A 24,319-nucleotide genomic window follows, 5' to 3' on the forward strand; every position below is an offset into this window, starting at 1 on the left:
TGCAAGAATCGTATCCAATCCATGATGATCTTATCAAAGTAAAGTTTACAACTCTGACAGCTTTAGAAAAAAAATGTTTTAAAAACAGTAAGATTAACTAATGTGTAGTGTATTGTACTGATCCAACACTACAAGTAAAGTTATGCTAGTTCTATCCTGAAGGATGCAATTTTTGACAATTGGCAGAGCCTTTCAAAACAGCTCTGAAGAGGTTAAAACTTTTCCCCCTTTGACTAGGAAATCTATCCTGAACAGTAAATGTGTGAGACAATTAAAAAGTATTAATCTGATATCATCAAAGAACTTTCAAGGTTAAACAGGACCCTAAATATGTTTGGGGCGGTATGGAGGCAAGGAGAGCAAATGGACAAAATTATTTGGAAGACTAAGATTATCAGAGAATTAGTAAGAAGAAAATGCAAAGTTAGAGAAAGCTGCGTGGACACAGAAGAGATAATTAGTTTAACTATTTGAAATATCTTGGCTGCCAACTCTCTCATAGAGAAGATGTCTCTAGGTGCATCTGCCCCTTGTATTAAGGGATGATAAGTAACACATCACCCACACCCACTGATAAATACAGAAAGAAGAAAAGTCTTGGCACCTGTTTGACCAATTTTGGAGCTGTTTAAAATATATATTAGAGCATATTAAGGACTGCTTTGGAATCTGCTGTGTGCTAGATTCTTGTTTGCTCCCTGAGTGCATTAGTTCAGCATCTAGTAGATCATGATTTGAAGCTCCCCTGTTTACTTCCAGGAGTGAAAAAATATTATTGCTCACTGTAAACAGCAGAGAAGTTAGCTGGCATTGGATGTGCCTGGGAGTTGTGGTTAGCAATACTTTCTGGAGAGGTTGCTTCTTGTTAGTCCTATACAGGTGGAAATGTCTGAGAGAAGTTGCTAGAAATATTCCTTCATGTAGAGCAGAGCTCTGCCCGCTGCACTGCTCCTACTGGGTTGTAAAAGGTTAGATCCAAGCTGAGGTTTATTCTTTTTCCCAACTGAGACCTATGGTAAAGAGAGTTGTAATGTTTTAAGGGTAACTAAGCTCTGCTGTGTTGGGGCAGGACAGTCATTCTTGAGGGAGGTATGCACTGATGTGGAGACTGAAAGACATTTGGGAGTTCTGTGTTTCTATGGTTTGTCTAGACTTTTATAGCCAGTGAACTCCAGATTTACTTGATATCCTACCTCCTGGTGGCTTGATATAACTTTTGTAAAATTCTAGTCACCTACAGATAATTTTTGAACTTGTCAGCAAAAGAGCGTAATTCAGGGGTTCCTAAAATGTGGTATATGTAGCCCTGGGGGTATGCAAGATGTGTTGGAGGGGTAGGAAATCAAGGCTTTCTCTCTAGCTTTCCCTTGTACATTCCCAGCAGTAGTGAGAACTGTTCTACAGCAGTGGTGCTCTACCTTTTGGGCCCAGTGGTCCAGATTAGTGCCTGGTCTGTCTGTAGGCTGGATCCAGCTGGTGTTCCAGATGTGGCGCAGCCCAGCCTGGGGGGAGGAGGGCAAGGGCATGGCCCAGGCCCCAACCTGGCTCTCTCTGTAAGGGGATGGGAGGGGGACATGGCCAGGCACCAACCCAGCCCCAGGTGAGAGGAGGGGAATGGGCCAGCCCTGTGGAGGAAGTAGTTGTGGCTCAGGCCAACCTGGTGCACGCTACTTGAAGTTTGGGAGTTTTGGCACAGGGGAGTGTGGCTGTATTAATGGCCACCGCTCCCCTGCTGCCAAATTTCCTGACCTGTGGGGAGCCCTGTGGGCCAGATGTGATGACTCCATGGGTCCAGTTTGGCTCATGTGTCAGAAGTTGAGCACCTCTAATCTCTACAAAATGGCTTCATCAGTACTTTTTTGTGTGAGCTTTAATGTGCATCAAGTAGATCAAATATACTGAGTACTTAATTTTGCTTTCAGCAATCAGATGACTTTTCAAGATGGTGATTTATTCAGGCTTTTTATTGCCTGTTTTATAGAGTCCCTTGGTATATGAGTTAGTCAGCTGCAGCTGTTGCTGCTGCAGCTGCTGCTGATGTATCCTTCATCTTGTATACATTTTCTTTTCTTTTTTTTTTGTCTAAGGGCATGCAGTTACTGTTCAGAAAGGTTTCGTACCCTCTCACCTTGGTGCTTTGTTGTTGCCTACTTACGGCAAGAGTTCAAATTCATTAGCTAGTTGGGTGTTGTTGTTTTAGTTCATTTGTTTCGTATGTCCCTGAAGAGTTTTTTGGATAGCTGTGCTGGAGTTCTTTATAGAAGAGCTGCTTGGACATCATCTGTCTGAGCTATATATCCAGCTGATTGTAGCTAGGCCTTCATTTTAATCTCTAGTGGACATTCAGTCAGCACTCCACAAGACTTTGTCATTGTTAATGCCCTCTCAATTTATAATATTCTTTTATACATTTGAAGGAAGGTGTTTCTAGCCCTCATTTGGGCTGGGTAATCATGTTAGCTAATCTAAATGTTTCTCAATCATATGCTCAGCTAATGTCTGGGAAAGTTGCAGAATCCTGTTGATGACCCACTTTGATTCTGAAATCTTAGAACCCTTTGCTAAAAGAAAGTTGAGGCATTCCTTGCTCTTTGAATATCAGGGGGAAATTATCTTTTTTTTTTTTAAAGTACTTGAATTTTTTCTTGGTTTAAATTGCATTAAGTCTTAAATAGTGTCACAAACTTTATTTAGATTAAAAAATCTCAGTAGAAGGGTGGCAAAAAAAGCATTGAATAAAATGAAGAATGGGAAAGCAACAGGAGCTGGTGACATACCAGCGGAAGTTTGGAAGTCTTGAGGGAAGAAGGGATCAATATACTGTGGAAGCTGTTTAAAGCGATATTTGCAACGGAGAAGATGCCAAATGAATGGAGAGGGAGTGTGTTGGTGCCAATATTCAAGCCGAAAGGTGATGTCCAGGTTTGTGGCAACTATCAGGGAGTCAAATTGATGTCTCGCTCTTTGAGACCACAGGGGGAAGTAGAGAATCATTTAAGGATTGAGGTGGGCGTATGTCAAGGGTAAGCTTTGATCCTGTTTCTGTCTGTGGTAACGATGGTTGTGTTTCCTGAACAAATAAGAAGGAGACTACCCTGGAGTATGATGTTTATGGATGACATGGTCATTTGCGCTAAGAGTTTAGAGGAAGTGCAAGCTGGATTGGACTAATAGAAGTGCTAGAGGGAAGAGGAATAAAGATTAGTCCATCCAAAATGGAATACATGGACTGTGATCTCTCTGAGGTACCCAGTGTTGGAAATGTGAGAAACGTGTTAAAAAAGTTGATAAGTTCAAGTATTTGGGATAGCTGTTCACTGGAATGCAAGTTAGATGAAGAGTTTAATCATCAAATAACAGCAGGGTGGATGAACTGGAAATTGGCAACAGGAGTATTGTATGACAGGAGAGTATCAGTGAAGCTGAAGGAGAAGGTCTACAAGACATGTGCATCCAGCTCTATTGTACAGGGTGGAGACGCAGCCCCTGAAGAAAACTCAAGAAAGGGGACTGAGTGTGACGGAGATAAGAATGATGGATGTGTGGAGTGACAGAGATGGGTAAAGCGAGGAATACTTATATCAGAGGATCGGTGAAGGTAGTGGAGGCATCTAAGAAAGAACAAGAGAAGACTGGCATGATATGGGCATGTTCAAATGAGTCCAGAAGAATATGCGGGACAAGAAGTTACCAGAATGGCACTACCAGGGAGAAGGGCAAGAGGAAGACTGAAGATGAGATGGAGAGGGATGTGAGAGAGGAGTTGGAAGAAGATGCATATGACTAAAGCCGGTGGAGAGCCAGGGTCCACAACAACAACCCTGTTTCAGTGGGACGAGTGTAAGGGAAGAAGAGAATATTTAAAAATAACACCGTAGGTATTGTAGAAAAATAGGGTAGAAGACATTGTTGCTCTAACGTGCCAGAATGGTAAGCATTTTGGCAAATAGCAAATAAAGATACCCGACGTAAATTTAAACACTCCAACCTGCATATTATGTATCCATACAGGAGCAGTAAAAGACATTGGCAAAACTTGCTCTTATTTAATTTCACTTCTGAAGATGTTTAATGACCTGTTGTTTGGTCTAGTGCATTTGAAAAACATTTGGCAGACCTTTTCAGGTTTTTTCCTTATCTCCTTTTGGGTAGTGCTATTTATTTATACTGGTATTTACTTGTTTACATTTTTTATACAGTAAATTAACTTGAGATGTTAGACAGAGGCCTGATACAAGAGTTATAACGACAAATATGGGGAATGGAAGATGAGGCTGGTGTGCATGCAGAGAGACTGGGGGGGGAGAGCCAATCCAAAGTGCCTTGTCTTAAAGTAAAATTTGTCAGTTTGACCATTCTAAACTCCTCTTCTTAGATCTTAGAAGATAATATGAAGATGGTTGTAGAGAAAATGCTGGGTCTCTTAGTTGACTTGCATACTGCATTATGCTCTGCTCTTCAAAATAACTTCCCCCCCCCCATATTACATCTATTTCCACCCTCTAACGCTAACAGTAGTCATATTCCTTAAACTTCTCTAGTTACGGTGCACTATGTGTCAAGAATGATATCAGGGTTTGAGTCGGTTTGGCCTGTTTTAAGCCAGTATCTCTATTCAGGTTTATAAGGATTCATTAATTTTTAAATAGTGCTGCCACCTATAAAGAAGTGCCTAAACATTTATTGGATAAAACAAATAAGTATGAAATATCTACCCCTTTTTCTTTCAGACTGTCTTGAACAGGAAGTGTAGTACTCCAGACCAAAAACTGCACTTGTTTGTGAACCTTTTTGCAGCATTCTGTACTCCAGTGCAATCTTTTATTGTTAGTGAACCCTTATTCAAAGGCAGACATATTTTGCAGCCCCCTTCCATTTAGAGTAAAAGTAAAAATGACAGCAATAAGCCAATGTAATTTTGTGTTTAGAGAAATTATATACTTGAGGCATACTTTGTAATAACTGTTTCAGTACCTTGAAACTCCTGAACTTTTTTGTCACCCTTGCCTCAGTAGAAAAGAGCTCGTGTAATTGATCCAGTGGGACAGATTTATGGCTGGTTGAGCGGGTGATTTAAGGATCCTGGGAAAAAGAAAAGGTGTGAAGTTACTTTGGAGCATTTGATTTAATTTTACTTATTGAGGCATGGCCCTTGTGGAATCAGCCACAGAGTCTGGTCTCCCAAAAAACACTGTTGAATCCTGTTCATTTCAGACTTCCCACTTTAGATGGGGAAACGTTTTCTGAAGATGCATGCTGTTTGTTTTTCATCTAAAGCACAGTTTTTGTGAGGCTTGGGCTGCTAATGGTTGCAAATTAGGTCTTGGTCAGGTAACTCTGAATCCAGGGACACTGATATATACTTGCCCTCCTAAACAACAACATCACATAAGGGATGGTATTCAGATGAAGCTTTTTACAATAACAAACTTGGCTCTTCATTAGAAGAATAAATTATTTGGATGTGATCTGTCCTTTTTAGATAAGACTTGATGTTCTGGTGATGACACAGAAGGCGGTGAAGAGGACCAGTGCTGAAAGCCTGGACCCAATCTTAATAAAAATGAAATTTTTATGTGTGGAAATTGATAAAAGCATCAATTTTCCCCTTGTATTAGGGGCAAAAATATGAAGTAGATGATTTTGGAAACTGCTGAAAGGATTTTCTTCAATGAAATTTGAGTTGCTACTAAATGCTTGCTCTCCAAAGGTAACATTCCTTTCTTTTCTTGTGCAGTTTATGCTAGTGTTAATGCAAAGATTCAGGAATCTGGTTCCTCAGTTCAAGAATTGAGGGATCTGGTTCTTTTTAATTTGGGTACACTCATACCTTTGTTTTGTGGGAACTGGAAGTGGAGAAGAAAAGTGGCAGCTTATTAATTAGTGCCACTCTTTTTCTTCTTGGCCACTGTCCACCATTTTTGTACATATTTTTCTGACTCCCCCCAGTTCAGTTTTCTATCACACTGTTGCCTGTCTTTGCTACTGCATGCTATATAACATGTGAGTTTCTAGCGGGCAGGTTCCGGAGCTGTAGGGGCCATCTAACAGAAGATTCTCTAAATGTCTTTCTCCCTGCCAGAAACCAGATCCCACTCTTCCTTTCGTATGTTTTGGCAACTGAAAATCGATTCGAATCAGCACGGCATCATTTATGCCATCATATCTTTGACTCCACTGAGAGCCTCTACAAACAGGTCACTTTGCTGGCCTGAGTTTTTTGGCTGCTCATACCTATACCTATATCTTATCACCTAGGTAGATGGATGTTTTTAGTTGTTTTTTTGGGGGGGCCTCAGTAGTTTTCCTTTTTTTCGTTTTTATGACTCTGATGGACCAGAGGCTTAGGTTTCTTTCCCTTTTGAGTTCTTATGGGCTTTGCCAGCTGCCGGAAGTTTGCTGCCGAAGTATTAACAAGGCTGTCTTTGTAAGACAGATCACTTTTCACGCCATCTTGGTGTAAAGCATTCTTTATCTTTTTGAATATATCTCAGTATTCTGCTTCTGATGCGTTGTAATTAAAGGAACCCTCTAATTTTTTTTCCTTATCTTCCTAAATGGCCTTTTTTTAATATGAGAATTGTGGCACAAAGATCCTGAAAGATTATTCTTCTGATGCAGATAGCCGACTCCTTTTCCTAGAATGTTTGATGGTGGTTTTCTTCTTTCAAGAAGTGCTTTGAAATGCAGTATTATTCTGCTTCTCTTAGCAGAGTTCCATGCATCTCCACAGTGATTCTGCTGTCTAGGTATTCTTTCTGAACTTTTAGTTCAGAGAGAGGAGTCCTTTGATACTGGATCCACTTTGACACTGGCCATTTTGGGGGAGGGGTGGTGTTTTTTAACAGGCCTGCTCTTGTTTGGTGCTATCTCAGTTCTTTCCTTGATTTGGGCAGGGGTGAAGAGATAGGGGACTTCTCCAATCTGAATTTCCCATTCTCTGGCTATTTAAATTGAAGTTTTGAGGAGTTGTTGTCAGGAATGTAATCTGTTTGGGGATGGGGCACTATATGCCTTTAGAGAGGGGAGGTCATGGTCAGTTTTTATGACAGCACATTTTAATTGCTTATTGTCTCCTTTTAACCATTCTTTAAGGAAGGATTACATTACTGAGTAAAAACAAAAAACACCTCATCTTTGGCCTGGTAGGGTGTGTCCACACATGCAGGCACGTGCACTTGCAGCAGCTTAAATAGGAGCGGCGCAAATTTGAGGCAGGGCTTTTTGCCTTGGCGCACATGCCTGGACATGCACTTTGGTATGGGGCAAAATAACCCTACCAGGCTCCTCCCAGATCTGCAGCCAGGGGGAGCTAGAGCCTAGGGCCAGCACCTCTGCTTGCCCCAGCAGTATAAACAGCTGCCCTGTCAGGTAGCTCAGGGCTACTCACTCTCAGGAGCTTCTGAGGCCCAGCCAATTGGTACCTGGGGACACTACCTCTTGTGCCAGCTGGACTTCTGATGCAGCCCTAACTGAGAGTTCCCTGCAGCCTTTACCTACTGCAGCAGTCCAGCAGTGGGGCTGGTGCCTGGCTGTGACCTGCTGCCACCTGCAACAGCATTTGGCCCTAAGGCTGTGTGCCTGCCAGACCCGGATGGGGACTGCATGGCTGCAGCAGAGGCATCTGCACCTCTGGGCCAGCTGCCAGCGGGCTGTGGGTGCACAGTTGGTCTTCATGCGGCACTACTGCCATGTATGCCACCACCCTGCCATCTGGGCAGTTATTACCTGGAAGATGTTCTTAGTGTGGTGGCCTACTTTGAACTGTCAAAGCATGTCCTTCTGAACCAAAGTGACCAGGAGGCCAGCCACCTTCATCTGGGTTCTGGGTGCCAGCCCTAACCAGGCTATCTGCCTGGCTCCTGCCACTTGCCTCACTATCAGGAATAAAGGTGTTCCCTATTAAAAACTGCAAAATCTCTAATTAAATCCATGCTCTTCCACAATTAAAAATGAAAGGCCACTTTTATATAGTTTGGGACGCTGCAAGAGGCATGTGTGCGCTTATCTGGACATGCTCATAGTCACAAGGAAATGTAGAAGTACGCATGTGCCCAAACCCAAGACAGCTTTGAATTTAAGACCACTCTTGAATAATTAAATTATATACATGGAAAACTTTTATTAATTTGTATATCAGTTTGTACGTCTGGAATCTAAATATTGAAGGGGTTTTTTTGTAAATTTGCCCTCACTCTTACAGCAGAGAAAGTAGAAGCAGAGGAGGCAGGTGGTTGGGGGTTAAGGAGCAAGCAACCTGCCCTCTATAGCTTCTGCTACCCCTGTCACCATCAGATGTGGCTCCGGCCCCTTTCTGGCTTGGGGTACAAAGTGGCTGCAGCCATGTAGCATCACCCAGCATGGAGCACAGGGTAACTCTGAGGTGCCAGAACTGCTGCCGCTGCTGCTGCTGTGTGACTGGGCCATGGCTGGAGCCAAGCTTAATGGTAAGTGATGAGGGGAGCAGAGGCTGGAGTGGGATAGGCAGTGGAGACGCATGTGGGACTGGCAGGCATCTGTTATGGCTCTGACTCTGACCCCAGATACCTCCCTAGCCCCTTTTTCCTGCCTCATACTCAAATTCAAGGGGCTTCTCCCCCCCCATATTTAAAGGGAGGGCAGAATCTCATCTTGCATTTGAGTAAATATGGTATTAACATTTAGAAATGACAAAATAAGAAAATCCATAATTTAAAAATAATTGGGGAAAAATATATTGGACAAAATCTTCATCAGCAACTTGGACAAGGGGGTGGAAAGCACACTGTCCAAGTTTGCTGATGACACTAAGATGTGGGGCGAGGTGGACACACTTGAAGGGAGAGAGAGGCTGCAAATAGATTTAGACAGACTACAAAAGTGGGCAGATGAGAATAGGTTGGGGTTCAATGTAGACAAATGCAGGGTGCTACACCTTGGGAGAAGGAATCCACAACATACATACAGGCTGGGGATTTCCCTCCTTGAAAGCACAGAGGTGGAATGGGATCTTGGAGTCATATTGACTCCAAGACGAACGTGAGCCTCCAATGCCAGACAGCAGCCAGCAAGGCCAGCCATACCTTGTTATGCATCCAAAGATGCATCTCAAGCCGGTCCAGACAGATGATACTCCCCCTCTGTGCGACTTTGGTCACACCGCAGTTGGAGTACTGTGTCCGGTACTGGGCGCCGCACTTCAAAAGGGATGTGGGCAACCTGGAGAGGGTTCAGAGGAGGGCCACCCACTTGGTGAGAGGGCAGTGGGACAGGCCCTGTTAGGAGAGACTGAGGGACCTGAACCTGTTCAGCCTCAGCAAGAGGAGGCTGAGGGGGGACCTGGTGGCTGCCTACAAACTCATCAGGGGAGATCAATAGCACATAGGAAGAGCACTTTTCTCCCCAGCACCACCTGGGGTGACGAGGAACATTCGTAATAAGCTGATGGAGAATAAGTTTAGGTTAGAGATCAGAAGGCAGTATGTTAGTTAGGGTGGCCAAAATCTGGAACCAACTTTTCAGGGAAGTGGTCCTCGTCCCTACCTTGGGCAAATTCAAGAGGAGGTTAGATGATCACCTGTCTGGAGTCTTGTGAACCCAGCATTCATTCCTGCCTGTGGCAGGGGGTCAGGCTAGATGATCTGTTCAGGTCCCTCCTGACCCTAGCTACTATGAGACTTTCATTTCTTCTAAAGGGAAACAAAAATGAGAAGATTTAGATTGGGGCACCTTTTGGGGGGGGGGGAGTGCCAAAAACACCCCAGCCTCAAGTTGGAAGATGTTGGCATGCCAGGGGTGGGGAGCAGGAGAGCTATGAGGGGCCCAATCCTTGTTGTGGCAGTGTAGCCAAATGTGAGCCAGGATTACACTTTTAATTTTTCCCCTTCTTTGTGTATGCTGAATTATTTAGTTATATGATTACAGGGGTGTAGGTTGTAGCCGTGTTGGTCTAAGGACATAGGCAGGCAAGGTTCTTTGGGTAAATCTGAAATCTTTTATTAGAACAACTCAAATAGTTGGAAAAATTCTTCTGAGCCAGCTTTTTTGGGTATAAATACCCTTCATCAGGCTGAGGAAGCAGCTGCAGTTAGTGTGCGCTCTTCTTATTCATTCCATCCAGGAAGAACACACACCAGCTGCAGATCTTTCCTCAGCCTGATGAAGGGTAGTTATACCTGAAAGCTTGCTTAGTTGTATGATCACATTCTAAGAGTAATATAAATACCCGATTTGGTAAGGAGTAACACTTTTTTTTTTCTAGTAAAGTGGAGACCTATGATAACACTCCTGTCATAAATTCTTACTTGTTTTATTATCTTTAATGTTAAAGAGATGAAGGCCAATAGAATGCGATCTTTTAGATAAAGGTGTATGTTTTAAATATGTTTTGATGAGTCTTAGTGGCTCTTAAAAGCATGTTTGTTGCTTCCACTTAAAAGCTTAGTAATGACTCTCTACTTTCACTAATTTGAGAGAGAGAACACAGTATGCTAATGGAGACATCTCAAACAGGAATGAACGTAAGATTTCCAGGAACCCACTAGAATCGCAAAATAAATTAGTCTAGTTTCAGGACAGGAACTAGATTTATATTCAAAGTCCTATATTCTGCCTGTTTGGATAACATGGTTGGGCTCTTGCTTTGAATGAAAGAATTGATAGTGAGGCGAGGATACCGATACTTCTTTGCTCTAAATTATTGCTGTTTGAAACTAAGGGTTAACAGGATTTGTGACAGGTGTCTGGAGTATTTACTTTGGGTATTGATAATAAAAGAGCCAGAAGCATGCAGAGGGCTTGTCCATGCTACAAAAATTACACATTGCTGACAGCAGGTGCCGTTTTATACAGTGCAGCTAAAATGTTGAACATGGCTTAGCTGCAGATGTAGACAAGTGCAGTGTTCAGCCCAGTTTTTAATCTATCACGATCAGGCTTTTTTTTAATCAGCCACAATGCTTGCGCTTAAACTGAACAGTAACAGTTCAGCTGCACCTGCTACTTGCAACAGGCAACTTCTAACTTTTTTGAGTGTGCATATTGCAGAGCAGGGGAAGGGTCCTGGGACAAACCTGCAGATCCCAAACAACTTTTAAATGTATTGCATAACAAGAAGTCTACCACTAATATCCCATGAAAAGAACATATGAAAGGAAATACTGCATAGAAGTCAAATTCATTACTGGTGTAATAGTCTTGTCTTTCATTTTTGTTGACGATTTTGAGGTTTTAACTCTTCCATTGTACTTGCTTTTATTTGTGTCATAAGATTAGACTCCTGGTTATGCAGTGTGATGTTTGGGTTCCTGTGTCCCCTACCTCCTTCCTGAGATGAGAGACCAGTCTAAATCATGGGTATCCAGGTCCATGGAGATACCAGTGCTGGCCCTGTCTCTAGAGTTGACCCATGTCCCACTCCAGGCCAGTTCTGCACACAGGGCCTAGGACACATGCTTCATTCAGGACCTGTGCTGTATATGACACCCACACAGGGCCAGTCCAGGACTCCCTCAGCATTCTAGATGTCATGCCTACAGCTTGATCTAGTGCCTACAGCACCTGCTCCAATTCGTGTGGGATGCAGTCAACACGCAGCACCCGCTCCAGTGGTTTCTGGGCAGGTGCTTCATGCCGTATAGGTCCCAGAGTGGGTGCCTTCTGTCTCTCAGTCCTGGTCTGGCCAGAGTTGGTGCAGTATCTGACATGGTTGGGGGGTGGGGGTCCCTGCATGCTGGATCCAGTCAGCATCTGCTCTGACTGGTCCAGGACTGAGTGGTATACAGTGCCTGCCCTGGACTGACTGGAGTGGGCACCACATGAGATGCATTCCAAGACTAGTTGCAGTATGTGCTGTGGGCACTGGTTCTGGCATGTTGGGATTTGATTTTTGTTTTCTTTGCCATGGAAAATCAGAGCTATCCCCGCTCCCTTTGCTTACCAGGATGTGGGTCCAGCTGCAGCTGTTGTCTTCAACCTCCCCCTCCCCCTGCCTTGCTGCTTTGTGGCACTGAGCAGCCCTGATATGCTAGTGCCCTGCCCATGCCATTGCCCCTCACTACTGACCCCCAGCCTCCAATATATGGGGAAAGGGGTGGGTGTGTGGGGAAGGGGTGATGTGGTCACAAGTGATGTGGGAGGGGTGCAGGCAATACATAGGGGGTGGGGGGAACATGTGTTCCCCACCAGATTTCTGCACCCACAGTAGGGTGCAGGGCTGCAGCCAGGCCAAACTAGCTCCAGGCAGAAGCTGCCTCCGTGGCCTAGCAGGTGCGACCTGGTATGGGACAGCGATGCACTGCCATGGCTGCCAAAGTGAGGCTCCTGCCTGGCAGCAGCTGGGACATAAGTCCATGTCACTGCTGCACCTCAACTTGGCAGCCATGGCAGTGTGGCACTCCTTCCTGTGCCGGGTCCCGTCCCCTGGGCTGCAGAGGCAGCTCCTGGCCAGAGCTGGTCTAACCCAGCTGAAGCCCCACACCCTGCTGTGGGTGCAGGGAACCTGGTGGGGCACATGCCCCTTCCCCCTCCCATCCCCTACTCCCTGGCCCCCATAGATTTACCTGGAGGGAGCTGCTGTCTACTACCTTGCCTGACTGCCACATGCATGTGTGCATGCGCACATGCACATGGAGCCCCCTGCTCCCCACCCAGCCCCAAGCAGCCCCTTGCAAGCTGGGCCTTTGCCAGTTTACAAGGGGAACCTGCCATTTCCTGCATTTTTCTTCTTTAAAGAGGAAAATCTGTGTTTTTCTGTAGCAAATGGAAAACCCAGAACGCTGCTGCTGACCAACCCTGAGAACAACATCCACAGTATAAGTAACCAAAATGAAAACTGTTATTTCAGGTTGTTGCAAGAGAAAATGTAGCTGCCTTTTTGAATTTTATACTCCGCTACATATGTGGTAGAACAGCCATTCTAAGGATAGCTTGCACTTCCCAACACAGCAGATAGTCATTCAGCTTTGAATGTTACAGAAAATAAATTGAACAACGAAAGAGGCCTGTATCTAATGATGTTAGGGAGTAAAGGTAATGTACATTTTATCAGACAAAGCAAATATCAATTCTTGTAATCATGGAAATTAAACCAGTGCCTTAACTAGGTTATTTGTATCTTAATGCAGCTAATGTGTTGTGTGTCAGTTAAGGTGAAATGTGGTGTGCAGTTTCCTGTTACTTTTGACACCTTTTTTGACACTTTTTTTTTTCTTCTTAGCCCTAATCTGAGTATTTAAAGGCAGTTTGCAGTATGCGTGTTCATTACTCTAAGAATTAATTCTGAAATTGATACAGCTTTATTTTTTTCCAGACTAGTTGAGTTTGAACTGTTATTTGTTAATATTCTTCCTTTTTCAGTTTTTGTTGACTTTTTTTTTTTGGTTACTCCTGTTTTGTTTGACTTCCTTGTTTTTAATTTTTTTTTAATTTTATCGATCTAACAGCCATAGCTGTTTTTGCCTCCAAGCAGTTTTACTGTACCCAGTATCTCCCATCAAAACTGGATACACCGTTTGACAAGTGCATTTATGTTTTCTCTTCCAATTCTTCCTCTTAAGTGAAAGAGGGGGTTGTGACAGTTACTCCTTTTATTATGTTTTACTACAATGTTTTGCATTCTTGTTCTTTTTCCCTATATCTTCCCCTACCTCCAGACTGGAGGGATACTGATAAATACCTGTTAATGTTAACAGCTTCGCTCCTGAGCCATGTTTATTTTGCTAGTGTGTTTGTTTTGAGGGTTTTTTGGTTTCTTGTTTTGTTTTATTCTTGTTTTACCACATCTGCTATTTTGAAATGATGTATTATGTGCCAGCTTAAAAAGCTCACTTGCATATGTTCTGAGGAGTGACAAAGGGCTCAGTACAGAGATTAATGGGACAGTATAATCTTAGAATGCCAGTTCTTCTAAAAATACTAGACTAGTGGAGTTTTCCATTGTCTTTTACCTTTTTGCATGCCATTCATGACTTCAGAAACTGCAGTTGGCTTTTATTTTTGCTGAACTTCCAAGGTTAGAGTTTACGTTCAATGGAACGCTAGAAACGGAATAGTGTTTTTGGCATCTTTTGGATAAATTATTATTTTTAGAAACCGTCAGACAGTAATTACTACCCGGTTCATTTAAGTTCTAAATTTTGAAAAGCTTTGTTTTACTTTTAGTTATTTGTGTGGAACTTTCAGTGGAGTAGCCCAAAATGAAATAACTGCATTCAACCCTGCGCTGTTTCTCCTGTTGTAACCTTCCAAGTTGCGGGGTTCTAAGCCTTTCTCTTGTTGGGAGGGTTTATTCAAGTACAAAAGCTCTTTCTGTGCTGCACCTGGTTGATCAGTCATGCTTGGCTCAGTCCTTAGTTCCGTTTTTTTTTCTTTTGCCTCTTTTTTTCTATTGTGTGTTCTCTGTGTAGAGTTTGTATTAGTCCTGCAAGCAGTGCACAGTTGGTGACTCCTCCTCTCAGGAATGCTGGTGAATAGGCCACTACTTGAGTAGACTTTGGCTCTCATCCTGTCTTTGGCCAGGCCTCAGCACTCACAGGGAAGACTCCCCACTCCTTTTTTTTAAATGAGATTTTAACTTTTAATATATGTGTATAGTATGCTGCTTTTCTGTTAGTTACAGGGATTTGATTGAAATGGCTCAAATAACCTTTTTTTAATGCTTTCATTTTAGTTGTACTTGATACCAAGATCGGCTTCTGTGGATGGTTGGCTTGTAGCATTACAAACAAATGAGGTTCAGTTCATGCCTTCCTGGCCCACATATGTAGCGTGCTGTGTGATACCTCTGAAATCTACACCTTCCTCATGTTAATTCATGGAAGTTGGATGCCTTTTCTGCCCCCCACAACTGGAATTCAACAGCATTTTTTCAGAAAGTTGCAGTTTTCCTAGACCTGCAGTTGGCAGCTTTGTTTTTTCTGGCTGCAGGCCAGAATGACCCAGCTTTGATCCAAGGCATGCCAGGGTTAGGACCTGCCTGCTGCCACCATAACTTCTCCCTGCCACCTGGCTGCAGTACAGGCAAAACTGTCTGCTGACCAAATGTGCCAAAGCCCCATAGCTCTTTAAATGAGATCCAGTAGCTCTGTAGGTTGGATCCAGCCTGTGGGCCATGGGTTGCTGACCCCTGGTCTATGTGGACAAAATGGCATTTTAAAAATCAAAATGTCTGAAATGCTTCTCTTATAGTTTGTGTAAGTGTCAACTCTGCAAAGCTGTTATCTTATTGTTGTCTAATTTTCTCCAATTTATTTAGTATAAAGTGACTAAATGGCAATCTACATATAATTTATTTACTTACTCTTTCTTTTTTTCTGAGAAGAGCAGCAGAAGCTACATAAGGTGTGTCAAGAAGGTGATGGTGGGAAAATGAGCTGATTTCTAATGCTCATACCTTGGTACAGAACTGGTTTAGAATACAGGTTTCCCTCGCTTATGCGGGGTCTGTATGTGTGAATTCACTCTTGCACGATGACTCTTCTTATACCAAAAATTCATTATATGCAAGGTAAATTCACTCCTCTGTGATCAGTGTGGTGGAAAGCCCATAGCTTTGTGGTGCATTTGTGGGAGTGACATGCCCCAAAATAGCCTCCTGTGTAGATCTGTGCTCCTCACTTGTCTGCAACATGTTTCTGTAGTTACCATCCCCATTAGAATAGTGCTCTGTGCTTGTGTTTACTGTCTGATGTTGGTGAGTACCAATATTGTCTTGTAGAAGTGGTAGAAATGGATCTGGGGGCCAGTACAGGCGAGATCTTGGAACGTATCACTATTTGTTACATTGTAAAGTGGGTTCCCTTTGTGCAAACTCAAGTTATTTGCTGTTTTCCAGGAACACGTGTACAGCATAAAACTAGGGAAACTTGTAATAGAAAATGAGGATTGGAAAGGGACCTCAGGAGGTCATCTAATACAGCCCCCTGCTCAAAGCAGGACCTTCTGCAACTAGATCATCCCAGCCAAAGCTTTGTGTAGCTGGGTCTTAAAAACCTTCAAGGATGGAGATCCTGGGTAACCTGTTCCAGTGCTTTACTACCCTCCACATGAGAGAGTCCAACTCTTTTCCTAAAAATGTATCATTTTGTCCATCAGTTAACATACTTTGTTACACTCTCACTGGTTTGAAAAAAAATATCTGCTCTACTCACTTCTGGTATAATTCCGAGTTCTGAAGAGGCCTACTGAGGGAAGGTGTTTGCCTTCTGTCTCTGTGATGGATTAAATGCTTCTTTTTTGGGGAATCTTTTCCATTTATTGAAGGCATATTTTAACTAGTCAGTGCTTACATCATGGAAGCCAGCATTGTGATGATCTAGAGTGTTTCATAGTGTTTCTCCAGGCCCAAAGGTTGGCAGTTGTAAACAATAAATTACACAAATTTCACAGGATGAGTCTATAAACACAAATCTAAAACTGAATTGGAAAGGTTGAAATCAACGGCACACCCAAGAATTATTAGAATTTCTGATGGTAAGGTTTAACTTGTTATTATGAAAGTGAAGTGAAATCCTGAAATGAAACAGTTGAGTATATTCCACACACTTGGAGGTTGGAGGGGGAAGGTCCCTTGAACTGAAATTCCAGGCTCAGACTTGCAGGGTTAGTCAGCAGACCAGGAAGTTGGAATGCATTGAGTATGGAGGAAAAATAAAAGGGCAGTAATGGGGGTAGACACAGCTGCTTGATTTGTTATAAGCTCTCTAATGGAAGATTAATTAACTGTTTTACCATTCCTGGGATTTTGGTCTGTTAGTCGGTCTGGGCTGATGGTTGAGGTGATGCCTTTTATTAGACCACCAAGATTTTTTGCAAAAAAAAAATCTTTAATTGCAAGCTTTTGGGCACAAACACTCTTCATCAGGCATTGGAAAAAAGATTTTAAAAGTTCTCCTGGATAGAAATGAAATTTCATATTTCATAAGATTTCACAGAGGAGTCTATAGATGGAAAATTCCTCTGGGCAGGCAGGTCTTAGCTGTTGAAGAGTCTCCTACCTCTCTTGTGAGGTTCTGTGATGATGCAAATTAGCTTGAACAAAGGCAGGAGCAGTAGCTCAGGTTTCAGGTGGTCATAGTTGCTTCCTCCTTGGGAAAATATGAGGATTTCATTTTAAAAATGAACTAATGCTCTGTTAGTCACGAAGCCGAAGGAAACTAGTGCTTTACATATGCCCTTAGTTGCTGGGCTTTGAGTTCTGAAAGTAGAAATTAATTTGATTCTCTCAGATTTTTAAAATGATGAATTCAGCCATTTTAAATCACTCTACTTGTCCTGTACTCCCAGTGCAAGGCATGGTAGCACATACCTCCTGTAGAAAGCATGCAGGACAAACCCTGGACACTAGTTTAATTTCTCCCCGTCCCCATAGCTTGCTTGGTAGTTCTCTTACCCTTTTTGCATCTCTTTCCTAATTTAGCTGTTTGGACACTATTCAGGGGAATTAGAGGAAGTAGTGCCACCTCTTATACCCCTTTCCTGCATATTGTACCATCAGGATGGCTAATTTTGTTAAATACACTTTTTTTAGTAAGGTGCCTCATTAAGATCTTGGTGTCTCCACTACCCTGCTGTTATATCTTATCCCCACTTCTTTCTTTTCTTAGCAGCTGCAGTAGTGACTGATATGGAAAACCAATCCTTTGCAGTCCTCTCCCCATCGCCTTTCATATTCTTTTGATCTCTAAGCACTCTCTGGGCACATGGGTAAATTATCCCTATGTCTTGTTTGATCTTCAGTTATATTTTCATTTTTAACTTCGGATGTTGAAGGGAAGGCTGGGGTGTATTGCAGTACTTCCCACCTCTTCCCCTGTCCTACAATATATCTTTTTTATGATGATGATGCTGTTTAAGATAATATTCAGACAGTTTAGCTGGCAACCTGTGGGATGCATGTAGCCTGCAAGAGATTAAGTTGCAGACCCTGGGCTCCTGCCTGGCAGTTACTCTTCCCCAGTTGCTTTGGCTGAAATAGCAGCTGGAGTCTCTGGGTTCTCCCCACCTCTTCCTGGTGCCACTTCCTGCCTCTGCCCCAGGGGGGAGGGCAGTGCAATGTGCTGTGCAGGGAGCTGAGGATGAGTTAGGGGGGTGGGGGGGAACGGACAGAAATCATACTCACGTGGTGCATTGGTGGAGAAGGATGCCTTCTGCTCTGATTCAGGGGGGTTGGGAATGCCTGTGAAGGTGTGCATTATAGCTCGTGGGGGAGGAGAAGGAAGGGAATCATGCTCATGTGCCTGCATATTGCAGCAGAGGGGCAGGATGGATTGTACCCTCATGCCTCTGTAGTGTGGAGGAGGGCACCCAGTGCACCAGTGCAGGGGATAAACTGTGCAGTAGGAGTGTGTATGTGTCCGGGGGGTGCAGGGGAGGGTTGTCCATATGGTCTAGGGTGCCTGTGGTGCTCGACTGATGTGGCCCATGCAGCTGCAGGGTGAGGTCCCTGGGGGACTAGAAGCTGGACAGCCCTGCAGATATGTATGAAGAAAGCCTGAGGGGTTTTCTTCAATTCCTTAGCCTTTTTAAACTTCAGTTAAGATATTGCTTACTGTTTCCTTGCAAAAAGATTATGAACACTTTAAGAATCAGTTGTGATATAATGTTGCAGGTTATCTGTGTGACTGAGGAGATTGAAGTTTAATTATACCTAAACAGAACAACGGGTTTATTGGCGCTTTTTAAAGATCCTTCTTCCCATTTTTCTTTCTGTTGAGGGGTGAAAGAACATTCACTTTTATTTTTTTATAGCAATTCAGAAAACTAAAGATTTGGGGATTCTTGTTTTCCCTTAATTTAGTGTTTTCTCTATATAAAAAGCATCAGAGAGAAAACATGCTCCATTACTCAGACCACTGAGTAATGATGATGAGTTGCTTGCAAAGGTGACTAGGGTTCAAATACGCAAACCGTCAGCTAAATTCATAGGAAGCTTGCTTTCTCCTTCCCCCTCACTTCCACAACTTCCCCCCTGTTAGTGAAGAATTACCAAGAGAACTATATTTTGGGAAGATATTGACATCTGTATTGTTCAAGGTTTTGTAGATAGTAATGGATAGCTGAAAGTTAAAACCTCTCCGCACACCCTTCACAATTAAATTACTATGCCAGGCAGAATTTCTATAGGTTTTTGAAAAGTACAGTAGATTGAGTCTCTCAACCCTGGATTGCTTGTTTAAATGAAATCTAACTACTGAAATCTTTTAGTATTCCTTTATGTAGACCAGCAGAGTTGAAGATGATTATTTTATGAGCTGTGTAGCAGATAATTTTACATTTATGTAAAGACTAGCATTAAATCCATATATTTCTGGTCAGAGAATTTTGCAGCTTTCCAAATGTTTAACACTTAATACAGCTCTAAATACTTATTCTCCCATTTCTAAAATTAAACAGACAGTAGGATTTTGTCCATGGTTTCAGTTCCTGTACTTGAAGGTAAGGCCAAAGGGTAACGGTTTTAGGAGAAGCTTAAATGCGAGTGATATTGCTTAGCATTTTCTTGAAAAACAGTGAAGGTTATATGACTTAGGTATTTAAGCCTGCTGAGGGTTATAAAACCAAGCCAAATGGATTCTGATGACTGATAACCCTTCATTATGTAGTGTTCCTGCTGGTGATGGTCCCCTGGGTTCAATCTTTTCAACTTTTTCAATGAGTGAGACGATGAAGAGATGTGGGCTCTAGTGACATTTAATATATCTAATTAGATCTACATCTATTTGAGGCCAGATTAGACCACTGTTTTTGTCATCTCTCATCTCTGGCAGAGAGAGAACTAAATCAGGCCTGAACTGCTACTGTGTTAATTCCATTTTTAGCTCTCCTTGGAAGAGGGAACAGTGACTTGATTGTATTTTAATGTCTAAGCAGCCAGTAGAAATAGGTTGCTGGCCTCTTTAAACTGAGATAGCAGGGCACTTGTCCAGTAGTTAGTTAATAATTTGGCTTGTGCTTTAGTTGTGTAAACAAGCTAGGGATGCTGCTAATAACCTTACATGCACAAAAGTCTAGAGTATATATTAACTCTTAGGAGTAGATGTGACATTTAGATATGCTTTCACTTTATTTTTCTTTCCAAGATGAAAGTAGCAAGTGACTTCCTATGACTAACTTTATTGGTTCCTTGTTTTTGAACAGTGTGGGAGAAATGGAACACAGATTTGCTTCATATCATTCTAACATATGAAAATGGTGGCTACATTTAAAGGGTTTAGAATGGGGTGGACAAAATGGTGGATCCAGCCAGTGGCCAGACTCCATTTCCCATCAGCCTCTGCTTGCATGGCTGGGGCCAGCTTCCATGGAAACCCCAGCAGCAGCCCTGCTGAGATGGCACGAGGCCAGGATTTCTGTGGAGATCAGCCCCAGCAGTGCTGGCAGGGTACGGGGCAGGGTGTGGAGCTGCTTTGGAGCCAGGCCGGGATCTTGCACTGGTAACATCATGGTTCAGAACCGGGGCAGAGCTGCGATCCGCTGGCTGCATGCTCCTGCCAGAGACATAAGGCTGCAGATCACGGCTCTCCCCTGGCTCTGGACCACTCTTGTCACTGCCCCAAGATCTCAGCCTGGCCTCAGGGCAGCTCTGTGCCCTGCTGCACATCCTGTCAGCAGGGACAGCACTTTGGGGGCAGGGGGGCTATAGCCACCCCAAAATTCCCTGTAGCCACCCCTCCCAGCAGTGCTGCCTCTGCTGTATGTTCTGCACAAGCGGCAGCAGCTGAGCTGACCCCACTCCTGCCTACAGTGCAGCCCCCTTCCCCCCCCCTCCACCCCCTTACCAGGAAGAGGCTGGCACCACTGCTGTGGGCCAGCACTGCTGGGGCTGGTCTCCACAGAAACTCCGGCCCCATACTATCACAGCCCTGAGGTCTCCATGGAAATTGGCCCCAGCCATGTGGACAGGGGCTGCTGGGAAATGGAGTCTGTTGCCGGCTGGATCCAATCTGGGGCCTGACTTTGCCTGCCCCTGGTTTTGACTCAAGCGAAGAGTACTGTATTTTACATTTTGCTTTAGGCAGCTTGTAACAGTGACATTCTCACGTGTTTTATGGCAGACTTCTGAAAGAATAGGATTATTTAAACTAGGGAACTAATTATAGTAGCTTCTGAAGAAGAAACCTCACATTGGAAATAATATTTATCAAGTTTTCTAGTTCTGGCAGTGGTATATCTCTAATCTATAGGGATATTGTTTTTGAAAGAACCATCTAAATCATACTATGTATCAAAACCTTTTGCTCCTAGATCTTGCAGCATGAGAGGATCTCCACATTCCACTCTCTGGTATAAATATATATTAGGTAGAGAACTGGTATGATTTTTAGATGTCTGTACTATGTCCTTGCTTTTTGCTTCTGGGTATATTTGTAGCATGTTGCTTGGGTGTGTTGAAATTCCATTTTTTGTTAGAGGATCTTCATATGAGGGCTACATACAGTATATGTTGAATAACAACTATGGATGACTTAAAAAAGAGCTGCTTTGTGAAGTTACTAACTTTTATATTTGAGCATTCAGAAGTCTGAAAGCCAATTATAGATGTTGCTGGTTTTGTTACATTGTGTGACGATACTACTACAAATTTCCATGGCCTTTTATTCCTGTGGAGATGGCATAATTCCATTTTCCCTATTGAGGCTCTTCTGGCCCACATAGTGGGCATCAGGATACTCGGTTTGCTTTGAGTCAGGCAGATGATTTATGATTAGCTTTTGTTCTTGCATTTCCTATTTCCAAATCCACTACAACTAAAACCTCACTTTAAACGGCTGTTGCTCCAAGTATGCTGCTGCCATGTAAATCACGTGACTGCACCTATATTTGCATAGATACAGTATGATAATTTTGGGGGCGTAAAACTAGTTTTAACTGTTGCACGAAAGGTATCCACTTATGGCAAAGAAATATGTTTGCCTCCCCTTGTCTTCCCTTCTGTGGGAGCTGGAGGTGTGTTTTCTGAAGTAGTTTTATAGCTGTAGCCAGATAGCAGCAGCATTTGTTCCGTTTCCCTATACCTTAGGCAGGATGTAGTAATTAAAAATTGAAACCTTTGTACTGCTTGTCTCTCATTTTTTGATGCCCTTCCTGCTTCTATGTTAAATGTTCAGAAGTCACTTTAGTTCATTTCTTGGGTTGTGGGGCAGTTTGCCAGTTTATCCCACAGTTTAATTGTGTTTTGTTAAATGGTCCCTTCAGCGTCATAACAGTTGAGAACTTCATAATAAGCAAGAAATGCTTTAAATGAGAAGTTTTTTTGCAGGACAGTCTCCAGTCCAGAATATTCTGTTTAGTGGATAGGTTGGCAACCTCTGAACTGCAGAGGTGGGGCTTTATGGCAGGGGTTTCACTGGCATGGTCCTGTGCTGCAGTAGGGTGGCTGAGAGCTTCGCCTAGGCCATGTCGCATCCGAGTGGACGGGGAAAGCAGTGTGGCCACCAGCTTCTATCCAGGGGCAGATCTAGAGCAGGTGCAGTGTCGTGACTGCACCCATCTTTTTGGACTGGATTGTGTGGTGAGAGCCTCTGGGGGCTCTTAAAAACTTCCCCAAAGCAGGTGAGAATGCCTCCCTTCGTTCTCAGAGGTCCTTCTCCTTCCCTTTCACCTGCTGCTGCTGTTTTCCCTGTTGTCCCATGGCTGACAGAAGCTTCAGTCTCCTTCATGCTTCATTTGGGCTGTGGAGTCTGGGCTTAGCTGAGACAGCAGCAGCATCAGTGGCAGTGGGTGGGGGGTTCTCCCTCCCTGTCTGCTCCTGGGAGAACCAGGTAGGTCAGGGCAGCTCACCCTCAGCCCATCCTTGCTGCCACTTCCATTTTCTTAACTGACCCCAGTAGACAGGAGTGACATCGAAGCTTCTCTCACCCCTAGACAGTGCGGAAAGAGGAGGTGAGGTGAGGAGGGGGGTGGAATTCTTAGCTGCTATGGGACTTTAAAAAGTCCTTGGAGGCTCTCACAAGATAGTTTGCTTGAACTTGTAGTGGGTGGGGAAAAGAGGTTGGTAGCAGGTGCAGCCACCCCTGGAACACAGGTTGCTGCTCCTGCCCCCCACCATGCCAAATCCTGGGTTCACCCCTTGCTCTAGGACCTGCCTTTGACCCAAGACAGGCCATTTTGATCTGCTGGTAGAAAACATCAAGGACTGGTGGTTTAGCACAGGAGTTTTCAACCTTTTTTTTTAGTAAGTGTACCCCCAGGTGGCCAGAGGCCAGTGGGGGTGGGGGTGGTGCATGGCTGGACGCAAAGCAGTGTGGGGTTGTGGGAAGCGGCAGTGGCACCTGCATGCGAGCTTTCCCTTCCTCTTCCCCTGCCCCTCTGTGGCCAGCATCCTACAGAGGGGTGCTGCTGCCCTCATTTCCCACCCTGGCCCTGCTCTTAGGAGGTGGAGGCACAACATTGTGGGTAGCAGTGCTCCATTCCCCCCTGCCTGTGTGTACCCCCTTAGGGCCCTCCCACGTACCCCCAGAGGTATAAATACCCCAGGCTGACCATCCCTGGTTTAGCACATTGACAGAGCTCCTGCTACTGCTTCAGTGACGGTAGAGCCTTCCCATGACAGGGGTGCTTTTTGTTTTGTAACCTTCTCTTTTTTTTCCTCTTCCTTTTCTCTGACAAATGCCATTCCTGCTTCTCTTGGTGTGAGGTTCTACTTTTTTGCTGGCTTTGAAAGTCTGATTTAAATTATGTCAGTGAATGCAGCCTGGCAAGTGGAGTCTTCCTTTCCCTGCCTTTGCCAGAGGTAGCAAATGCTCCTATTTAATATAGCAGTTTGCTTTGCTGTTCACTGTTTTGGAGGTTCATTTGGAATTTTTACTTTCTGTGGCTCACTGAAAATTATTCAGATTGGCTTATCTGGTTTTGAAGGCATCTAGTATTATGATGCTGACAAAACAGTGACATTCACTAGGTTTCTTATTAATTTAGGGCTCTGGCCAAATTACCCAAGTACAGGCAGTCCTCAGACTTACGACACAATTGGTTCCTGAAACCCATGTCTCAAGTTGAAAAGTTGTAACTCGGAACCGATTTTTCCCATAGGAAACAATGTTATAAATGGGGGATTCGTTCCTGAATCAAGGTCCAATACCCTATTTTCACCAAAAATAACCCAGAATTTTGTACTAAATTATAGATGAGTAATATAGCTACACTAATGTATTTATATTGTACATAGCAATCGTAGATTTGGAAGGACTTCTTTGAGGAGACTTTGCTGGATGTTTTTAAGGGCTCTTGGTTGGACTTTTTGAAGGGTTCTTGGCTGGAGTCTTCTCAGGAGCCTTAGCTGCAGGTTTTTCTGGAGTCTTGTTTGCTTCCTTAAAGAAAGTATCCAAGGAAGTTTGGACAG

The sequence above is a fragment of the Crocodylus porosus genome, unplaced genomic scaffold (genome assembly GCF_001723895.1).
Source record: "Crocodylus porosus isolate Cpor-Errol unplaced genomic scaffold, CroPor_comp1, whole genome shotgun sequence".
In the NCBI taxonomy this organism is placed as follows: Eukaryota; Metazoa; Chordata; order Crocodylia; family Crocodylidae; genus Crocodylus; species Crocodylus porosus.